General features: G+C 54.2%; 1 protein-coding gene across 5 annotated transcripts in view; it reads left to right on the top strand.

The window, feature by feature from the left end:
• Positions 1–306: 306 nt before the first annotated feature.
• PIK3R5 (phosphoinositide-3-kinase regulatory subunit 5) overlaps positions 307–6993 on the top strand; it is a 75448-nt gene continuing 68761 nt past the window's right edge. For 2 of the 5 annotated variants that reach the window (XM_061143468.1, XM_061143462.1), the window contains exon 1: positions 1453–1591. The gene's annotated coding sequence lies outside the window, so the exon portion shown is untranslated. Of the gene's footprint in view, positions 827–1452; positions 1592–1630; positions 1780–2218; positions 2252–6993 lie in introns of those variants that run through there. The other 3 variants (XM_061143465.1, XM_061143463.1, XM_061143467.1) reach the window with 3 other exon arrangements.

Here is a 6993-nt window from a genome sequence, read left to right as displayed (position 1 = left end):
ACTTCCAGACACCTTCCACCCCTTCCTCCCGACCTGGCCACCTCTGGGCTGCCTCCCTCTTCCCCCTTCTCTTTTTTTTTTTTTTTTTTTTTTTTGTGGTGGAAAAACTAAGGACTGGGGAGACCAGAGTCCTTGTTTACCCTTCTCAAGATGAAAGACCTCCAGGATGTCTTCTCACAGACTTTATGGCTCTGGTTCCTTGTTTGTAAAACGGTGGGGGGTGGTCCATGCAAGAGTAGAAGTGCTGGACGGTTCTGAGCGCCTTCCCATCTCTAGTAGAGGCTGGGACCAGTTCTCTGTGCCCATCCACGAGTACTTTCTGTTTCTGTGTTTTTGGGGAAGTTGCTTTTTCTTGGTATTGAGTGAGTCAGGAGAAGAAAAACCATTGGCAGTCCCATCTCTCAAAGCCTCAGGTAGGGCTGTGGCTTCTGACAACACTAACGGCTGATCTTGTGGCCGATTTCGAACGCCTCTAACAGATATTGTGACACAAGTCCCATTCAAGAGTGAAAATGGAAATTCCAGCCTCGTCCTTTGTGACCTCTGAAATAAATTGCTATCCTTTCGTCGCCAGAGCTGCTCGCACAACACAGCAGCCAACTTTCTCATTCCTAATTTGTAACGAGGAAACGGAGGCATGGGGAAGAGTAGTGATTTCCGGGATCCCTAAGAGTTCTTCCAGCTCCGGGTAAAAAAACACATCTGCCCGCGTGGCCTGTGGGGAGAACGGGCGGGGGAGGGCGCCAGAAGAGGGCCTGGACCCTGGAGACGACCCCTCCCCGCCTTCAGGAGAAACGGCTGCAGTCACAGCCACTGGTGATGGAAGGTGAGGAAGTCAGACCAGAGGCTGGGGCAGCCGGGCCGAAAGTCTGGATGGGCTGGTATTTCTGGAAAGATTTCTGCCCAAGGACGAAGGGCGAGGGTCGCGGGGCCCGTGTGCACAGCAGGGGTGCGGGCATTTTAAAGGTTAAGAGCACCCGTAGAAAATAGAAGTAGGAGGAGGAAGTGGGGCGCTGGGGCGCAGTGCGAGAAGGAAGCAGCTCGTCGGAGCTTCCCCTTTTTCCTCCTTCCCCGAAGCCCCCACCCCAGGCCCCTCGCCCGCTCCGCCCACCCATCCCGCCCTGCCAAGCCGCGCTTCCGCTCCCCCGGGTCCAGCCTCACCTTACTCCTGGGGATGGCCCGGGGCGGGGGAGGGTCGCCGGTACTAGGCACTGGCGTCCCTCCGGCCTTGGCCAGCCTCCGGCCAGGACCTATTCCTTCCGAGGGCAGACGAGCTCGGAGCTGGGCGGCTCCTTAAACACGCGGCGGGCTCGGGCCGGACTCCGAGGATGCCTGGGGTCAGGCTGGCGCCCGGCTGACGCCGCCCGCCACCAGGTGGCGCGAGAATCCGGCTGGGCGGCCTGCCCCGCCCGGCCCCGAGCAGGCCCCGCCCCGGCATGGCCCCGCCCCCAGTCCGCCGTCGGAGCAGAGCCCTGATCGATGCTGGGACTCGCCGCGCGGGTCCCCAGCTCCCGCGCGGTGGTCGCGACGGTACCCAGAGTCGCAGGGAGTCGCCTCTGAAGGGGGACTCGGCGCCCAGCGGGGACTGCAGGTGTGTGGCCGGGGCTCGGGGGCGCGGAGTGCACGCGTAGGGGCTTGAGGCCGAGCCAGAGCTGCCCGCGGACATTGGAGAGCGGTGCGCTGGACAGATCCTGCTGTCTTCTGGCTCTAAGAATAGGGCCCCACTGCCGGGGACACGACCCGCACACACGCGTACCCAGTAATCTCACAGACAGAAAGGTATGCCGGCGACTGTCCATCCTTACCTAAGTAGCCACTGATGGAGGCGTCTGTGCGGTCCGAGTGTGACCGCAGCCTCCTGCTGCCTCTTTCGAGGCTGCCTTGTGTCTTCGGGTCAAGGAGTCTGCTCTCCCGTCTGGGAGCGCTCTCTCTCTCTTTGGGAGCCTTGGCATCAGGGGTCCTTAGCCATCAGGACCTCCAGCGAGCGTGGGCCCCCAGACAGTGGCTGCTTTTCTTCAGAAGCGCACTCTTGGCACTGTCTGCTTATCCGTGTTTACACCCCTCGGTGTCCCTGCGTGACTCTTGTGTGCGCGTGTGCATGGGTGTGCGCGTGTGCATGGGTGTGCGCGTGCGCGTGCGCGCTGGCCCATCCCAGGCCTTGGGTAAATAAAGTTCTTTAGGTCAGTAGGAGGAAGGAGATTGTTCAGAGGGAAAAGGAAGGCGAGATGAAAGCAGCAGGATGTGGTATCAAGTGAGTTACAAGCCTCTTGCAGAGAGGAGTGGGTTTGGGCGAAATGAGGGCCGGAACTGGGCCAGGTCTAGTGCGTCCAGGGTTCTGTCTGGGTCCCCCGTCTTTCCCTCCCTGCAGCGGTCACTCTGCCTTCCCTCCTCCTGGCCTGGGACCACCCAGAAAGGCACTGGTTCCCAGAACTTGTTAAAACACACCTTCTCCAGGCACCCTCTACAGCATAGCTTTCCAAGGGTGAGGACTGGAATCTGTATTTTTCTAAAATTTGAATAAGATCCGTTAAGTGATGAGGCTGGCGCCATTGCTTGAGAACCCTGGATGCTGTGGAAAGGAGGCTGACCCTGAGCCTCATGAACATCACACTGCCCCCTCCCAGCCTGCTTCCCCATCTGCAAAATGGGCCCTAACATGCAACCTCAGGGAGCAAATCAAATGAGAAAAGTGTGAGCAGGGCGCCTGCACAGGGAGCTGCCCTGGGTATTTGCAGAACAAGGGAGTGGGCGTCTCGGGCTTACCTGCTTCCTCAGCGGGGACACTGCGGTGTGGCTCCAGGAAGACAGTTTTGAATGATCTACTCTCTCTTCCTGCTCAGAAGACCCTCCCCTGCTTCTTGGAGAATAACTAGCCAGGATGGTGATTCTGGGGACAGCGCAGAGGCTTTGTGTGCCCGGGCCTCATTGTTTTTTTGTTTGTTGTTTTTAAATTTTGGTTTCGAGGGCTCTTTGTGGCTGCAGCTCCGTTGCCATTGCCGGGGACCTGTGGGATCTTAGTTCCCTGACCTGGGATTGAATGCGCATCCCCTGCATTAAGAGGGGGATTCTTAACCTCTGGACCACCAGGGAAGGCCCCACATCAGGGTTTTAAGACCCTTGCCAATCTCTTAGGTGAGGGATAACTAACTGTCTTCTCTTTACAAGCTGTAGTGGACAGAGAAAGACCTCTGTCTTCTTTGCCTGCCTCTCCCCAGCATGCGCCCCCCCCTCCTTTTTATTCTTTCAAGAAGAATCAAGTGGAAGCTAACCTGGTAACCAGTGTGTTTGGGGTTACTGCAGGGGTCATAATGTGGAGGAGGAGGCTGGCTGTTGGAGGCTGCTCCATGGCCCCAGGTTAGTCATTGATCACCGGCCTTCTGGCAGAGAAGTGGAAAAAGGAGAGGCAATCACCTTTGCCTGGGCAGCCCAGTGTCAGAGGCTCCAGCTTGGGTTCAGAGGAACCCTCAAAGAGCGCTGACTTGGTCTTTGTTCAGAGAGCCTCACCCCCAAAGGACTGAGCTGGCCAGACTACTGTGGGACCTCTGGGAACTAGAAGACTTGTTTGCCTCAGCTGTGGGTGGACTGAAAGCCTGGATCAGCTTCTTAAGCAAGGAAGTATCTAGAGGGGCAAGATGGAGTGATTGTCATCAGCTCAAGGAAGAGGTTTGAGGTTCTAGCATAGATGGGGTGGGGGGTGGACAAAGAAAGACTATGTCTGACTTCTGCCCGGAGGCAAGCTGAGACACTTGCACAGCAAACATATATTACTTATTAGGGTATTCCGTTGATGTGAAGATGTATGCATTTTCACATTTTAACAACTCTGAAATCATCTTACCATCCATGGTATCTTACCATTATAATAGGCGGCAATATTTCTTTCTTTCTTACTGGCACACAAAATAATGATGTGGTGGTGGTGGTGGTGTAGTCGTGAGGTCATTTGCCACCTCTTGTAGCCCGCCAGGCTCCTCTGTCCATAGGATTTTCCCAGGCAAGAATATTGGAGCGGGTTGTCATCTCCTTGTCCAGAGGATCTTTCTGACCCAGGGATCAAACCCGTATCTCCTACATTGCAGGAGGATTCTTTACCACTGAGTGACTAAGGAAGCCCAAAATAATGGCGCATCTTACAATTGATGGCATCTTTTTCGATTCTGTGAAATATGATGTGTATTTTACAAATATGGGGGGTGTTTTCGATGTACAGGGGTACACACAGAACTACATCACTCTCGTAAGTGAAATTGCACGTATCACTTTTTCTACCAGCTCTACCTTGTAAACACCAAAACTTTTCTTGGTATCCAGTTTTTAAAAGAAATCCTTATAAAATATGTTGCCTTTATAAATCTAGCACATGGTGTGTGATTTAATAATTTCTTGAAAATGTTAAATGGTTCTACCTGCCATTTTGTGCATACCTTGGGTCTGCTCAGGACAAAATTTTTGTCATCTTTCTTTTTGTCCTTTTCCCCTTTAGCTATCATTTCATGGTCCTTGGCAGTGGGCTAAGTATTTCTCCACTTCCTTTTCATCTTCACTGCCATACTCAGGTTGCTACCACTATTATCCACATTTCATGCAGGAAGAAACTAAGGACCAGGACGATACTGCTAGGAAGCGCCAGGGCTGGGTGGATGACCAGAGATGACCCAGCCCAAGAGGCATTCTGCCTGTGCCTGTGGGCATGGAGAGTATGGCTTGTGGAACTGACTTTGGGAGCCTGAATGTGGCCGTATACAGGTCTTTTCTGTTTGCTTCCAGGCTAGTGGCTGGAAGGTTCTGGATAGTTGGGTTATCAGCCAAGTGGCTTCCGGATAAGTGAGGTATAACTGTAGCCAAGTGCACGAGATTGGAGGGGAGGGCTAATGAATGGGAAGAAGTGGGTGACCAGTGGCACCAAGCAGATATTGGGTCCTTCTTGAGTCTACCGCACCTAGCACTCGGGGTGCGTGGCTTTGAGCTTTAGGGTTTGTCCTTAGTGGGAGACGCCTGCCTCCAGCTTTCCCCAACTCCCAGTCCAGCTTCTCTCATGTTGCCATGGGGATATAAGACAACAAAGCTGAACAGGTCACTTTCCAGCTGTAAATCCTCCCGAGCTGCCCTGGCCCTCTGGGGAAGGTCCATACCCCTTAGCATGCCTAGCAAGGCCTCTGCCACCCAGGTCACGTCACCCTGCCTTCTTCATCTCCTGAAACTGAGTGACTGCCTTTGCACGTGCTGCTCCTTCCCGCCACATTGCCCTTTGCGTCCACTGCCTGCCCGGCAGACCATGAATTCATCCTTGGATGCCCAGCTCCAACCTCATCATCTTTGTAGTCTTCCCCAACCCCCTCCTCACTCCACAGCACTGGCCACGCCATCCTTCCGTCCTCCTCATGCCTTTCGTGTCCTACCGGAGCACTGGCCCCTCTGGCCTGCAGAGTCTGACCAGTGACATGGTGGCTGGGTCATCAGGGCCTTTTGATGCTCAGCACAGCCGTTCAGCTGTCACCATCAAACTCCCCAGGATTTCTTAGAAAGCCACGAACAGCAATAGTGGGGGCTGCCAAGGGGGCTGCACAGCTCAGGGTGTTGTGGGGGGCAGAAGGGTGGGGTCCAGAGGGAGCGGTGTGCTTTTCATTTTCATGTCCTCAAGAGTCTTGCTGCTGTTGTTGTTGACCTAGGCAAATGAGTCTGTGTGGTTTCCTTGTTGGGGGCAGGGCTGGGGTGTGACAGCTGAAGGCAGCTTCTGCCTCCTGTGGAGTCAGGGGGGCTGTGTTTCTGCCTGACTCCCCTACTCCCAGCCCTGTGACCCTGGGTGAGTCCACATACATCAGAAGTGTCAGTTTCCCCATCTCCCTGGAAGAGTGCATGCATGCTTTCTACGGCCCCTTCCTCATCTCCAACAGTCCATTCCTTGGCTCAGCACCTCTGCACGGAGCACCTTCCGTGTGCTAAGTATGTGCTGGGGCTCTGAAGACCCTGTGGGAGACAGATAACATTCCTGGAAATTTTTCATTTTGGCTGCATTGGGTCTTCATTGCGGGCTTTTCTCTGGTTGCAGTACTTGGGCTTAGTTACCCTGTGGAATATGGGATCTTAGCTCCCCGACCAGGGATAAAACCTACATCCCCTACATGGGAAGGCACATTCTTAACCACTGGACCACCAGGGAAGCCCCCCTCTCCTGGTGGAAATTAGTCTAGTGGGCAGGACACTAGACACCTATCGTGTAATTTCCATCGTGAGAACGATGAGGTCCTGGGGGACTATGGAAAGGGAGCCCCATATAGTTTGAGGATTAAGGAGAGGCTTCCCTGAAGAAGTCACGTTTGAGTTGAGAATTGAGAGATACAAAATAGAAGAAAATACCAGTGGTAATAAAAATGATCCCAACACTGAGCAGACATGTGCTAAGCCCTCTCTGGGTGCACCCTCTCAGGAATTCCTTTCAGTATCTCTGTGGGGTGTGGGGGCCTCCTCTCCTGCAAAAACCAAGTGAGATAACTCTGGCATAAACCAGAGACCCATCCCCTGCGCCCCGTCTCCCCCTGTCCTTGCCTCTCCCCCTCCTCCGAGGTCGCATGAAGGTCATAAACACTATTAGGGGGCGCCTCCCTTTTCTTTTGTTCTGATCATCACCAGAGAGTAGTTCCTTTGCTGCTGAGGGGCTCCTTGCAGGAGTCCCTTGCATTTGCTCTCACATTGGCCATCCACAGCGAAAGGAGCCTCCATCCACAGAAAACCACCGTGTCGCCCGTTGGCCTTTCGTTCCATCCCTCTCGGAGTTGCTGTCCTTACAGCCCAGATTTTGTGTATTTCTTAGAAGTCATCCTCTCAGCACCCACATCCTTCTTCTTCCTTCCAAGTTTTCTTCCCAGGACCCCAAGGTCTCTGTGGGTGTACCTCTGGCTTTTGGGTCTGAGCGTTTGTTCCTGAGTGACTTGGTGGTTTTGACTCTCATCAGGCAAATCTCCCCACAGCCACTTACATGCAGCCTGGCTGAGG

The sequence above is a fragment of the Dama dama genome, chromosome 5 (genome assembly GCF_033118175.1).
Source record: "Dama dama isolate Ldn47 chromosome 5, ASM3311817v1, whole genome shotgun sequence".
In the NCBI taxonomy this organism is placed as follows: Eukaryota; Metazoa; Chordata; class Mammalia; order Artiodactyla; family Cervidae; genus Dama; species Dama dama.
Note: the sequence above shows the minus strand (reverse complement) of the source record. Positions and strands in the feature narration are given on the sequence as shown.